The 15,301-nt window shown below is 42.4% G+C and overlaps 1 long non-coding RNA gene across 1 annotated transcript; it reads right to left on the reverse strand.

Moving 5' to 3' along the window:
- Positions 1 to 9,046: 9,046 nt before the first annotated feature.
- On the reverse strand, positions 9,047 to 13,647 carry LOC308302347. The gene is made up of 3 exons (XR_013962943.1): positions 13,488 to 13,647; positions 10,004 to 10,052; positions 9,047 to 9,137 (listed from the first exon to the last, which is right to left on the reverse strand). It is a non-coding gene; the product is annotated as an uncharacterized lncRNA (long non-coding RNA).
- Positions 13,648 to 15,301: the final 1,654 nt, after the last annotated feature.

The following is a 15,301-nucleotide window of genomic DNA, read 5'->3' on the forward strand; positions in this document are numbered from 1 at the left end:
GAGCGAGCGAGAGAGAGAGAGAGAGAGAACGGGGGAGCGCGCGGGCGAGCGAGCGAGAGAGAGAGAGAGAGAGAGAGAGAGAGAGAGAGAGAGAGAGAGAAAGAGCGAGAGAGAGAGAGAGAGAGAGAGAGAGAGAGAGAGGCAGGCAGCCTGCGCATGAGGAGCAGACGGCGATAATGATAAATTACCATTGGTTTTTCAATCGGTCAGGATGTCCGGGAGGAATTTTATTTTTCGGTCTTGGCCATAAAAAATCGGTCAAATCCGGCAATTCCCGGTCTAACGCAATCTCTGGTTTGATCTGGCACTTGGAATTGTAGGAGTTATTACGTTTACCTCGCTTCCAGATATATATTGAGAAAACAGCAGATCTACAAGCTCACATGCTCACTTTGAGCTTGTTGGCCAATGTTTGACCAGTTACTAGCATAGATGATTACTTTTGATGAGGTGAAGGTCTTTTATTTTCTGTCCTTTTTTTATGTTGTTGTAGGTATTAGAAAGGTCTTAAAGGGCAAAACCATATTCCGACCTTAATTTTCCTCCTATCATGATTCTTCCTACCTGGTTTGGTGGATTTCTAACTTAAGCGTCTACGAAACGTAGGTACGTAACTAAAGGTATTCTAGAAGCTTACTACGCTAGAAGCGGAAGTTAACCGGAAATCGCCTAAGCTCTGTGGAAAGTAAACACAACCGTCTGCTCATCGATTACTGCAAGTGGTGGATCTAACAGCACGTTGATTCGGCTCTTGGAACTATAAAAAGAAGATTCATGAAGAAAAAATTAACTTTGGAACGGGAAAAATTGGTGCTTTTATCTGTGTATATTATTTAGCCACATTTTCGCTGTGAGGATGGGCTCGGGACGACTCCTGAGATCTATGAAGAGGAGCGACAATAAACAGAATAAACCACCAAACCAAGTAGGAAGAATCATGAGGCAAATTTATGCTGCATTCACACTACAGATATATAGTTGAACGTTTTGCTTGCTTGGTCAATGTTATCTCAATGGAAACCAGCTTTAAAGATACAGGACATAGACAGAACAAAGCTTTGAAAGCTTTAAAGCTGGTTTCCATTGAGATAACATTGACCAAGCAAGCAAAACGTTCAACTATATATCTGCAGTGTGAATGAGGCATAAGGGGTGGAATATGGTTTAGCCTGGAATTGTCCTTTAAAGGGATAGTTCACCCCCATAATGACTTTTTTTCTATTTATTACTCTTCCCATGGAGAGTTTAATTCATGGATATGTAAGCCAATAATTTGAGGAGACTCTTTGTGTCTCCATAGGGAACAAAGCAGGCTCTTTGTGTCTCCATAGGGAACCACTGCTGGTCATCAAATTATTGTCTTAGGAATGCGACAAAACATAAAAAAATAAACCTGTGGGTCCAGACCCACAGGTTGAGAACCACTGGCTTATCAGACAACAACACTACCACGCGGCTTCTCCCGTTCGTGAATCTTCATGTGCCTCTTCAGATGCTGATTGAGGTAAAAGTTTTTGCCGCAGACGGCGCAATCGAAGGGTCTCTCGCCCGTGTGCGTCATCATGTGTTTCTTCAAGTCGCCCATCTGGCTGCAGCCCTTGCCGCAGACCGTGCACACGTAGGGCTTCTCTCCCGTGTGAGCCCGCACGTGCTTCTTCAGGTCGCACACCTGGCCGAAGCCCTTGCAGCAGAACGGACAGCTGAAGGGTTTCTCCCCCGTGTGGATCCGCATGTGTTTGGTCAGGTCTCCCTTCTCGCCCCAGGCCTTGCCGCAGACCGTACAACTAAACGGTTTCTCCCCCGTGTGGGTCTTCATGTGTCTGCTCAGGTGTTCGTTGCGACTGAACGTTTTGCCGCAGACGTGGCAGCCGATCGTCTTCGCCCCTTTGCGACTCCTCCTGGTAGAGGCCGAGGACGAGGACTTCGGGTCCTGCGACTTCGGGTCGCTCGGCGAAGGTAGAGTCTGTGCGTCTCCGACGTGTCGCGTCTCGTGCACTTTCAAAGGCGAGCGGTCTTCGCCGGCGTCCCACTCGTCGCTGTCCTCGGTGTCGGATTCGGAGCAGTGCGAAGAGGAGAGGAGCTGGTCGTCGCTGGTTGGTCGTGACGTACCTAGGGATGGGACGATATAAACATTTCAAATCACGATTATCCTGACAAAATCACGATAATCAAAACTCATTATCCTGGGGTGGAACGTTTGCCCAAAAAATAGCAGATCTACAATGCGATATTGCGGCTATTTTTTTGGCAAAGACATTTGAGAAAGAGTGAAAAGAAAAGACAAGTATGTATATCAGGGGTGGGCAACTTTGATGATGGTGAGGGCCACTATATTTCCACCTTCACTCCAGAGGGCCACATTGCATATTGCTACGTCCTACTTTGTCATTCTAGTATCTCATACAAAAGAAGCAAAAATAGTAGATCTACAAGCTCAAATCGCTTCGCAGATGAGCTTGCAGATCGGCTATTTTTGCTTCTTTTGAATTGCAATCCTGAATTATTTTTTGATATTTTTTAATTGGAATCCTGATATGTAACATTTTGCTTTAATTTCAAACACATTTAGTTATATACTACTGTTAACTTTATGAACTTAAATACAAATACATTGGACATAAAAAAAAAATACATTTTAATACTACTGGTCAATAAGCTACTAATATAGACTGACGGAATTAAAGCAGGTCATGTTTGGAATTGTAACAGCTGAAATCAATAATATATCAGTATTCTGGTATTAACCTGCGGGCCGCATTAATTGAAGGTGGGGGCCGCATGTGGCCCATGTATGATGTATATCATAAGGGTTACCAATTATAGAGGGTTTAAGTGGTTCCGGATATGCAGCTCATCAAATCAAAGGTGAATTGATCTCAGTGCATGACGGAGGACAGTATCACGATACATTAAATCTCCACAATATGATTATCGTGAGTGTTTTTTATCACGATAAACGATAATATTGCTTATCGTCCGATCCCTAGACCAGGGGTTTTCAAAGTGGGTGACGGGGCACCCTGGGGCGCCGCGACAGCAGTCCACGGGTGCCGCGAGATAACTTGATAATATTTGGAAGTTATTTTCAGTCAATTCTAACCAAAATGGCTATTATCTCAACGTTTCCCTCGCAACATAATCGCTAAAATATTGTCACTGTCGGGCAGAAACCTCGCATCTCCAAGTTTCAAATGTGTATGTCTTTTGGTAAAGCAAAGCCCCGCTTCATCATACAAGACTGTCGCACAAAACGAGTGAAAACAGCAGATCTACAAGCGGTAGATGGACGGTTTTGGACATACAAAGTTCCCACCCGACAACGACGATATGCTATAAATATAAGGTGCTGGGAGTGAAAATTATGAGACAAAAAAAGTTTGGGAACCCCTGCCCTAGACGTACCACAGTCCTCGGCATCAGCTTGTGACGTCATGGGTTGAGCCGAGGTGCTGGCGAGAGGCTCCGTCTCGGCGTTTTCGGCACCTTCGCTTTTCACCGCTAGGAACGTCAACGTTGAGTCATTGGCCTCCTCCTCTGCGCATGCAGGCACCTCCTCTGGTTCTACCTTAATGTGTAGAGGCTTTGGTTCCTCCGGGAACACACCGGGGCTTTTCTCCTGCTGGTCAGGGGACGACTCCTCTTTACAGACGGGGAGGAAGTCTAGGCAGGAGGAAGAACATGACAAACAGTGATCTATTAGATATTGGGCCGTCACGATTATGACATTTTACATGGCGATTAATTGTCACTCAAATAGAGTAACAAAGTCATGACGTGACTCGCTCATCCCCCGGTTCCAATGGAGTAATTCTCTGTGGAGAATAACATTGATTCATCTTAAAATCGTCTCATATAAGCATTGCGGTCCAAAAATAAACAAACTTTGCGATATTGTCAGGGAGGCTGCTCTGTATGGTTTATGATAGTCAGTCACTCATATTTGATAAAGCCTGTTTCTAGCGAAAATGTAACTAATTCGGCGACAGTAACATTAGCGTTTTCTCACCATCAGTTGATTCTTCACATCCATATGAGTCAAACCGCTGAGATCATTTGTTTATAATTGGAACACAGTTCTTATATGACGCGATATGAAAAAGGTCTATGGGAATTCAGAATGGGGGAAGAAAACCACAAACCAGGTAGGATGTGTAAATTACGTCACACTTCACTACTCTATTCTGTTTGGCTTTTAGGCTTACAAGTTGCACATGGCAATCATGACACATAACTTAAATATACAAAGAAATGACAAAAAAGAACATTGATAGTGGAAATAGCCGATCTACAAACTTGTAGATCTGCTATTTCCACTACTTTTTGAAAGTGTTTGTAACTATATTAACATTTCTCAACATGGAAACGATTATGACGATTATGCAAAATAATTGCGATTACCTCAAATAATTGCAATTAGATGTTTATGTAATAATTGTGAAAGCCCTAATTAGATACTTCTTATTATAATTTTTCCCCAATTATCTCCACTACACCTGGGTCCTGAAAATCGACAATTCGAACAGTCAGTCGAAGACCCCTCAGTTGAGAGAGGTTATTTCATTGGAACAGTCTTTTTCTTTCTGACAGCAACTGTCAACATCCCTACTTAACTGTTCTGCCGCCGTTGACGGTGAGGACTGTCATTGAAAGGGTTAATACCATGGCGCCGTTGACGGTGAGGACTGTGAATCTTACTGTATATACAGTAAAGATATTATTACTTACTTAATGTCGCTCCGGTCCCGCTCGCATCGGTAATGTCGGCGATTTGTTTACAACGCACGTTGGGCGTGCACGCGAAGTGAAGCTCCTCAATGTTAAGTCAATGGAGAGGCCCATAAAGAAACTTCATTTAAACAAAATAGCCATTTTGAGACATTTTGCAGCAGATCTAAATGTAAACAAGGGCCAAGGCAGGGCGCAGCCATCTTCCCTCTTCTTGTCCCACACTGTCATGTGACTAGATGACGTAATCGTTGCCGTCAAGTGATAATCCAAAAAAACAAAAACAACCCCCTTCCAGCCCTTCAAAATAATAGCGGCGGCCTATGGAGGAAACCACGTGGCACCGAGGCACCAAGCAACCTTCAGATTAAGAGGCAGTAGATGTGTTAATATATAGGCACATGTGAACCCACTATCAACAGTGCACCCAATGCAGATTCTACGAGTGCCTTCTAAATCAGTGGTTCTCAAACGTTTTAGTGCCAAGGACCCCCAAAAAATCACATGTATTTGTTGGACCCCCATCTTAAAATGTTTTGTTTCTGTGTTTCTATTGCATCTGAATCTTCCAACCTGTTGAATGGCTAATAGTGACAGAGTGTACAAATGTAACCAAATGGACCCTTAAGGGTCTGTAACTCTGATAGTGTAAACAAGACACACACACACACACACACACACACACACACACACACACACACACACACACACACACACACACACACACACACACACACACACACACACACACACACACACACTTACTTTCCATTGGTACACTCTCTGAGTTACAGACCTGTACTGGTCCTTGGTTGCCAACTATCAATCATTTATCTGGGGACCCCCTGGAGGTCCCACGACGACACTTTGAGGACCACTGATTTACTGAGTAGTTCACCTCCAAAATGACATATTTTTCTATTTATTACTCATGCCATGGGACTTGAGTTCAATAATATTTTTTGGTTGAAAGATGGCATGGAAAAGTCATTTTGGGGTGAACTACTCCTTTAAGGAATACCATGGGGATCATTCCTCTGTGCTGATGTATTGGTGTGAGTTCATTTTCTCGTTTAGCCCACCTGTGGCTTTGGTGGATCTGCCATCATTCATGGCTGGGGTCTGAGGTTATCAACACATGGTGGTAACAGGGCACCACCTACTGGACTACAACAGTATGGCAACATGGAGCACTTCTTATTCTGGAGATGCACTTGAATATATGCTGCTCAAGTAGTATTGAGTTTTTTTTCCCCCCCTGTTGTCATTTTATCCCCTATAATTCACAACACTTATATTGCTCTAGACCAGGAGTGGGCAACTTTAATGATGGAGAGGGCCACTATATCTCCACACTCACTCCAGAAGGCCACATTGCATATTGCTGCATATGTTGTACTTTGTCATTCTACTATATGTCATACAAAAGACACAAAAATAGCAGATCTACAAGCTCAAAGCGTGTCGCAGCGTGACACGTTTTGAGCTTGTAGATCGGCTATTTTTGCTTCTTTTGAATTGGAATCCTGAAATGTAACATTTAGATTTAATGTCAAATGCATTTAGTTATACTCATGTTAACTTTATGAACTTAAATACAAATACGTTGGACAAAAAAAAAAGATATATACATTTTAATACTACAATAGGCCTACTAGCCTACTAATATAGACTGTAAGTAAAGCGGGTCATGTTTGCATGTTTGGAATTGTAACAGCTGAAATCAATAATATATCAGTATTATATTAAACTGAGGGCTGCATAAAGTGAAGGTGGGGCCGCCATCTATACTCTAGACATATGGCATCTATACTACTAGTAGCTTTTGTCCCATGGGCTGCAAGCAGCAACCATACAACTATTGCATAGTGTAGTTGATAATATAATGTAAAATGTTCCAGAATAACATTGATTCTTCAACGTTGTAATGATAGTTTTGTTGCCATTGGGGAGATTTTCAAAGATCAAAACACCATGTAGGTAGGGCTGTCACAATTATTACATAACCGTCTAATCGCAATTATTTGACATAATCACAATTATTTGACATAATCACAATTATTTGACATAATCACAATTATTTTGTGATAATAGTCATAATCGTCATAATCATTGAAAAATGTTTATAAATGTTCAAACATTTAAAAAATAGTGGAAATAGCAGATCTATAAGCTCACAACGCGTCGCATCGCGGCACCTTGTGAGCTTGTAGATCGGCTATTTCCACTATCAATGTTCTTTTTAAAGTGTAAAGTTGTCAAATACGTCCTTCATTTCTTTGCATATTGAGGTTATGTGTCATATCTGCCATGTGCAACTTCAAAGCCTGCAAGCCAAACAGAAATGTAATTGTCAACGACAAAAACACAATTAAATCGTTAATCACGATTATTTGAGTGACAATTAATCGTCATGTAAAATGTCATGATCGTGACAACCCCACATGCAGGGTCTGTTCAACACTGCACCTCACCGACACATACACAGAGAAGGAAAAGAGCAAGCAACAGAAAGAGATAAATGGTAAATGGTGTATTTATATAGCACCTTTATCCAAGGCACTTTACAGAGATTGTGCATTACATTCACCCATTCACGCACACATTCATCCACCGATGGCGGAGGAAACCATGCAAGGCACCAACCTGCTTACCAGGAGCAACTAGGGGTCTTGCTCTGAAACCCTAGTTTTCCCTCTGTGTTCTAAGACGGCAACTCTACCAATGAGCCGCTGCCGCCTCGAGATATGAACTGGGTTGGCTCGCCTGACCGTGGGATCAAAGTAGGAGGGTAAAGAGGCATACCACCTACGTCATAGAAACACTGTGGTGCGACAGCGCAGCTAACACTACAGAGTAGGTATGTGATATACATTTTTCGAATCATGCTCAGCTCGACTCAAAAAATAGAAATCAATTTGTTTCTATGTTTTAATGGCTCGTTATAAACGTTAATGTGTTCTAAATGGGAGAGGAACGTTGTGTGTGTGTCTGTGTCAGAGTCTCCGTTAGTGCATGTCTGCACGGTCTGATCGTGTGCACGCCATAGGGGTGCGTGCTGACTGGACTGGTTTTGTTTACCTCCTGCTTGCCTTGTGCATGCTTAAAAGCTGGCTTATAAACAAAACATGCAGTAGTCCTGGTTTCTATACTACCTCCCTCTAGCCAGCCAGGTGCTCCCCAATAAACCCTTTTGTAAATCCCGCCCCATTCTGCCCTGTTACTATGATGGGACATTAACCCTGGGCAGATTGTTTTTATAGTGGAAGTGGATGGGATTTTTTTTCCCTTCATAGCCTCATTACAGCTATATAAAGTACCAAAGGAAAAACACCTAGGTGATATTAATAAAAAGGGAAGACAAAGGTACAGTAGTTACATTGCAAAACAGGGGGTTTACCCGAAAATATATGTTTTAATGTGTTTAATCCCAGTGGGACAGAATCCTCTTTGCAGATTCTTTTATAGTGGAAGTGGATGGGATTTTTTTCCCCTTCATAGCCTCATTACAGCTATATAAAGTACCACAAAAAACACATCTACGTGATATTAATAAAAAGGGAAGAAAAAGGTACAGTAATTACATAGCAAAACAGTAGTTTTCCCCCGAAAAATAAATGTTTTAATTAGTTTAATCCTCTGGATCAGAGATAGAAAGAGAAGCGCATTGCATCTTGGGTACTAGGAAGAGGACAGAGAGAATGTTTCTCCTCACATAATAGGCTGGCTTTTCGTAATTCTGCCCATTTAAATTATATGTACCCAATCGTGACTCTTAGACCATTGATAAGGTACATGTGAACTAGTTTGTTGAAGCTTATTCGTTATGATGAGCGAGATCGCTTGACGCTTGCCGTCGCTATCACCGTACCGGCCGATCTCCGTGTCGCGCACTGCGGACAGTTTTTGAAAGCCTGAAGCAACATTCTCCACTGCACAAACTCCACCCCCGATAGCAAAAAGTGAATGTTTTTTTCTGGTTGGCCAGTCAGGGAGTCTCAGGGACCAATCAGAAGGCTGACAAACGGTCTATTCCCCTGGCGCGGCAGGGGGAGAGCGGAAACCAGGACTACAGGTTAGGTAGTTGGCACTGGGTGAGAACCGTGGGATAAAAAAAAAAAAAAGCTTTCTTCTGCAGTCCCTATCTAAAGACCAGATGATCGTGGATATAATGTTTTTATTTTTTTTAAAGAAGATTTACGAGACTTTCCTTGTTGGAAAAAAAAAAAAAAAGAGTTGAAGAGTTAATAGTTGTACCTGACAGAGGGTCACTCCTGGCCTTCCAATCCGGTAACGTTGACCCGTCATCAGTAGCAGCCTCCTCCTCTGGTCTCTGGAGCAGCTCCTTGTGCTCCTCTGTCATCATGTGTGGAGGCCCTGGCTCCTCCTCCTGGACCACACCGTGCTCAGAGCTGTCACCATTATGACATATTACATGACCATTAATTATCACTCAAATAATTGGGATTAACGATTTAATTGTGTTTTTATTGTTCAAAATTACATCTCTGTTTGGCGTGTAGGGTTTGAGTTGCACATGGCAGATAGAGACAGATAACCTAGTACAGGGGTCTTCAACAGGGGGTCCGGGACCCCTAGGGGGTTCTCAGAGTTAGTACAAGGGGTCCTCCAATTCTTTGTGTGATAGAAACTATTTTTCTCCTTTTTTATATTAACCACTTGAACCCTGGTGTCCATATTCGGAGAACTTTAGCCAAAAATAGCCAAACTACAAGCTCACAGCGAGCTTGTAGTTTGGCTATTTCCGTCAAAGAGCTTTGGTGTAGAGGGGAAAAAGAGCAGACTAAGTACAGAGTGAAAGGCCAGGTTTTGACGGTTCAAGTGATTCAATATTGGAAAACACAAATTGACATGAATCTAAAATACACTGATGATCGCGCTGTCAAAAGATGAAACTATATGGAATCTATGAACAGATTGTGGGGGTCCCTACTACATCTCAATCTCAACTAAGGGGTCCTTGGCCTGAAAACATTGAAGACCCCTGACTTAGTAAATATACAAAGAAAGGACTGACATATCTGACAACTTTATACTTAAAAAAAGAATACTGATAGTGGAAATAGCCGATCTACAAGCTCACAACGCGTCGCATCGCGACGCGTTGTGAGCTTGTAGATTTGCTATTTCCACTGTTTTTGAAAATGTTTGAAAATGTATGAACCTTTTCCAACATGGAAACGATTATGACAAAATAATTGCGATTGTGTCAAATAATTGCGATTAGACGATTATGTAATAATTTTGACAGGCCTACCCGTGCTCAGAAGAAACCTCCTCTTTACACACAGGGAGATGAGGGACATCTAAGCAGGAGGAGAACATGACGTTAGCAGAGAGCAACTCAAAAGTGCTTTATGACTGGATAGGAGTAGTGGACGAAGCATATACTTAGGTTGCCTGACTGCGAGCGCCAGACATCTCACACTACGTTTCACTTCGGGATGAGAGTCTGAAATTGAGGGCAGACATTCTATTTCGGCGGGGGGGGGCTAAAGCCTATTGACGTCACACACACACACACACACACACACACACATACACACACACACACACACACACACACACACACGCGACGGCGACGTGGCGTGACATTGCAAAAATACGTTATTTCTCATAACATATTATATGTCTGCATGTTTACGTTAGTGCAAAATGGTATTAAAACGTGAAGAAACGGCACTATTTCATAGTTTATTAAAATAATACGAGTCGAGTCTGACTCCGCCATGACAGTTTTCACGGACCAATCAGAGTCCACTAGACTCTCACGTGGGCAGAGGACACCAATCAGAGCGCTTTCGAAATAGATTAAAATGTGTGCAGCTTCAGTCCACACTACACACCACCCACCAGCAGGGGGTGGTGATGTGCGGACTGAAGTGTCAGGCTAATACTTAGGTGCAAAGTACATTTTCGTAGATTTTTTATATCCATAGACGGCTGTATTGAAATTGAAAGCGTTACTCTACTCTGCAGCTTGTAGATCGACTATTTTAACTCCCGAAAAGCCAAGAAAGGAAGCTGTCATCTGTTTGTCATTTCTGTTCCAGCTTTAAAACATATTGTTGAATTCCCATTTCTGCTAAGCAGCAAGCTACAGTATATATGCTTCGACAAATTTGCGCTACTGCAAAGATGAAACGACACTTTTCTGAGCATCCATGCTCCAGTCCAGACACACGCTGCTACAATTTGTGCCCAATGCATACTATACCAGAACCAGTGAAATGTGTTGGGTCCGGCTGCCACTAAAACTCTGCAGGTGACTTTGGTTGTACAGCGCTGTGAGATATTTGGACTATCCAAACTAGTCCATCAGAAGTTGGTCAGACATTCAAGATGGGCTTGATATACTGTATTTTGTTTTATTTCCGGCAACAGATATCCGCATTCAGCAGCGTGTAGTTTGGAATAGGGATGGGACGATATGAAAATGTCATGTCACGATTATTGTGACCAAAGAAATCACGATTTGCAGTATTATCTCGATAATCAAAATATCCCCAACATCCATTATCCTAGGGCGGAACATTTGCCAAAAAATAGCCGATTCACAAGCTCACAACGCGTCGCAATCAATCGGCTATTTTTTGGCAAAGAGATTTGGTAGAAAGACTGTATCAAGTATATTACAAGTATGTTTTACCAATAGAGGGTTTAAAAGGTACCGGATATGCAGCTCGGCAAATAAAAGGTGAATTCATCCCAGTGCATGACAGAGGATGATTCCATGATGAATTAAATCTCCACGATACGATTATCGTGAGTGTTTTTTTGTACCACAATAAACGATATCGCTTATCATTCCATCCCTAATAGACACAAGCCAACTCCCAGTTCTATGTGGGCTGGGCATCGTTTGGTTCATGACACTTTAACCCATTTAGGCCTTAACACAATATGACGCAATATTTTATGCTTTAAATATAAAAAAAATAGCAGATATACAAGCTCACAGCGCGGCACCGAGTGCCGCGCTGCGAGCTTGTAGATCTGCTATTTTTGAAAAATCGTGAAAATTTGAATTTTGACCCGATTCAATAAGTGTCTTTTGAATCCTTCTAAGATTTTTTGAAAAACCCAATGTTTCTATGTCAGCAATCTGGCCAGCCATCGTCAAAGAAAAGGTCCTTTTCACTTAACTGGAGCTCAGTTAGTCTGTTCTCGAGAGACTACTATGTCAGTGGTTCTCATAATTTTTCATGTGAAGGACCCCCAAAATTATATTTATTTGGCCACGGACCCCCATCTCAAAATATCTAGTTCCAGGGACCACCCAGAAGCAAAATTTGAGTTACAAACTCATTCACTTTGAAAATACATATATTCAAAGATTTGCACACATTTTCACGACCTTTTCAAAAATAGCAGATCTACAAGCTCGCAGCGAGCTTGTATATCTGCTATTTTTCACTGGTTAAAGCAGTCAATAATTCTAGGCCTAAATGGGTTAATAACAATCTATATATCATCTACAACAGGGGTTCTCAAACCTTTTTGGCTCTTTGACTTTTAGTTGTCTTTTGTTCAGGGACTGATCTGGTGGAGTATGGAGCAGAAACTACCTTAGCTCTGGTCCATAGCGTTAGAGGAGTTCTCCTTAACGCTATGATACTCTACATCCTCCCCGGCCGAGGCACAGCCTTCGCTCCCTTTCGTCTGGTCCAAACATAACGAAAACAGTTTCGCTACTCACAAAAACAAAGGCATCTGTGGCGAGTTGAAAGCTTACTATACTTAGTGGAAGCAGTCTGGACCCCCCACCACACGCCTAAAATACATTTCTAGGGTGAAATGAAAAATAATCCAAAGGACAGACACTCTACTTCTTCTAGTTTTTTACTATTTGTCCTCGCCATCACGGCGCCAACTCACTACTGCCGCGCAGGTCAGAGGACCGCATTAACAGAGCGTTAGTCTCGTTGGGTGTTATTCAGCTCTGCGGCGTTGGAAGCTCTGTTTTGTAAAAACAGTCTTCAACCAGGAAGCGTGTCACCGTCAGGGAGATTGTTTAGTATTTAGTTTTTTGTTCCATTTGTGAGATCTCATAGTAATGGGGTCCCCTGGTCTAGGTAGTAGGGGTGGACAAAAAAACTGCAGCCTCTCTCCCCCCTCCACCGCCTACTACTCTGATGAAGTGCTGTGGTCCTACGACAACCACCTACACATTTTAAATCCAAAGTTTATAAAAAGCAATGTAATTTGGGGGGTAAAACATAAAAAAAATGATATTGAATCGCAAATCGCTGAATCGCAAGAAAATCAAGAATCGTGATTTGAACCTTGGTCTAATCTAATCGGGAGGTAAGTGAATCGTCCCACCCCAGTTAGTAGTCAATAACTAACCTCACGTCACCAGGCTTTCTTGGGGGAAAGCCTGTTCGTTTACAACGACCGTTTGATCCTGTCTAGGCGGAAACCACAAGCAGAAGAAGCGGTGTCGCTTTGTTTTGGTTCCCCCTGTTTGTTTCCCCAATCCTATTAAAATGCTTGAGTAGCCTAGTGTAGTCTTGCCAGTTGCCAGTCGCTATGAGTTGGATTAAAGCATCAAGAGGTAGGCCCTAAAAGTATGTCCTTGAGTGCAGGGGAATTATTTTGGGTTAACACGATTTCCGGTTTGATATTTCCAGACAAAGTGTTGTCCGTCTAGGTAGGACTACAACATGACATAGTGGTTTCTGCTCCCGACCGGATCAAACCCTGAAAAGTGAAGGGACCCTAGGCTAGTCAATACCTACCAAACCGAGGGTCCTTGACGCTGTGTGCGTCCATCAGGGTTCGCAGAGCGTCCACCTCTCTCTGGAAGAGGCTGCAGATGCACTCTGCGGCCGCACTCAGGCGCTCCAGCACAAACACCCGGACGTCATCACACCGCCGCTGTCTCTCCAACACGCACAGTATGTCCTCTCCCACCGCCGACAGCTGCTGGCGGACACACACTCTGACACACTGCAGCTCCCAGCCTCTGGTTGTCACGGCGGCGGACAGCATCATCATGTCCCGCTTTTAGAGCTGTGGTGGGAAAAGTATTCAGATGTGTTACTGGTAAAAGTATCAATACTGCAATGTAGAAATCCTCTGTTAGATCATGGTCACAGTCACACCAAACTGTGCATGGGAGGTATTGCAACCCTAGATTCATCCGATTAAAAATAAATCTAGTGTTGCAATTTGCGGCTACCTCTACTGGCAGGAAAGAGCTCCATCCCCATCCATTGAAATACATTGACTCGGGAACCCTTACAAGTAAAAGTCCCAAATTCAAAATGTACTTGAGTATAAGTACAAAAGTATTGGTATCAAAATGTAAAGCACAAAATGTTCGAAAATTGCATATCTATCTATTTTCAAAAATGGTATTAGCTATAGGACATATTCAAATAAAACTGCATAAGCACAATACTAACATATGAAAATAGCAGATCAGTTGTGCGCTTGTAGATCGGGTATTTTCAAACAGCCTATAGGTATAAAATAGGCTAGAGTGGTTCATGCATGTTTTATAATATCATAATTTATATCTGCAAGTGCAAAGTAACTAGTAACTAAGGGTTTCAAATCATGTAGAGGAGTAGAATATTTATACAATATTTGGGATCCATCCGAGATGTGGTGGAGTAGAAGTAAATGGGGTCCAACCTATGTTCCCCTCTCTATGTTCCCCACCTCACAGCATTAGTTTTAGAGAGGTTAGGGTTAGGGTAGCCGCAAATTGCAACACTAGATTTTTTTTATAATCGGATGAATCTAGGGTTGCAATACCTCCCATAGGCAGCCAATGCATCAAAACAGGTTTTTGCTCTCTGATTGTATTAAACGACTTCAAGTTCAAACTCACCAATATTGTGGCTCTATGGAAAGCTTGGAATTTACTCTTTCTATCTGCAAAGTGTTTGTTTCAGAAAAATCCACAGTAGACATGTTATGAGTTACTTTCTATCCAAGAAATTTGGTTCAGGTGATAATTTTTTCTAAGTCCTTGGAAGCGCTCGTGGAAAATCCCTCAACGGTCCTGTGACCACCTGGTTCTAAATGTCACATTATGCAGGAGGCAGCGGGACATGGCGTTATAGAAGACAAGCGCTTCCGAAGTTCAACACTTAGAAAATATACCATGTCTGCTCGGATTTCTTGACAGAAAATAAATCATAACAATTATACGGTGGATTTTTCAGAAACAAACACTTTTGCAGATAGCAAGAGTAAATTCCAAGCTTTCCATAGAGCCGCAATATTGGTGAGTTTGACGTCGTTTAATACAATCAGATAGCAAAATAACGTTTTGATGCATTGGCTGCCTATGGGAGGTATTGCAACCCTAGATTCATCCGATTATAAAAAAAATCTAGTGTTGCAATTTGCGGGTAGGGGTAGGTTTAGGTGGTAAGAAAGTGGGGAACATAGAACCTGGGGAGCATAGGTACGGTTCCGAAGTAAATAGTATTATGTATAGGAAAGTATAGGAAATTGGAAGTGAATACCTGGGAATAGTAGCCTACAGTACTTCAGTAAATGTACTTGGTTACTTCACACCAGTGACTGCAGCTCACAG

Source organism: Nannobrachium achirus, assembly GCF_963921795.1.
Source record: "Nannobrachium achirus genome assembly, chromosome: 2".
Lineage (NCBI taxonomy): Eukaryota > Metazoa > Chordata > Actinopteri > Myctophiformes > Myctophidae > Nannobrachium > Nannobrachium achirus.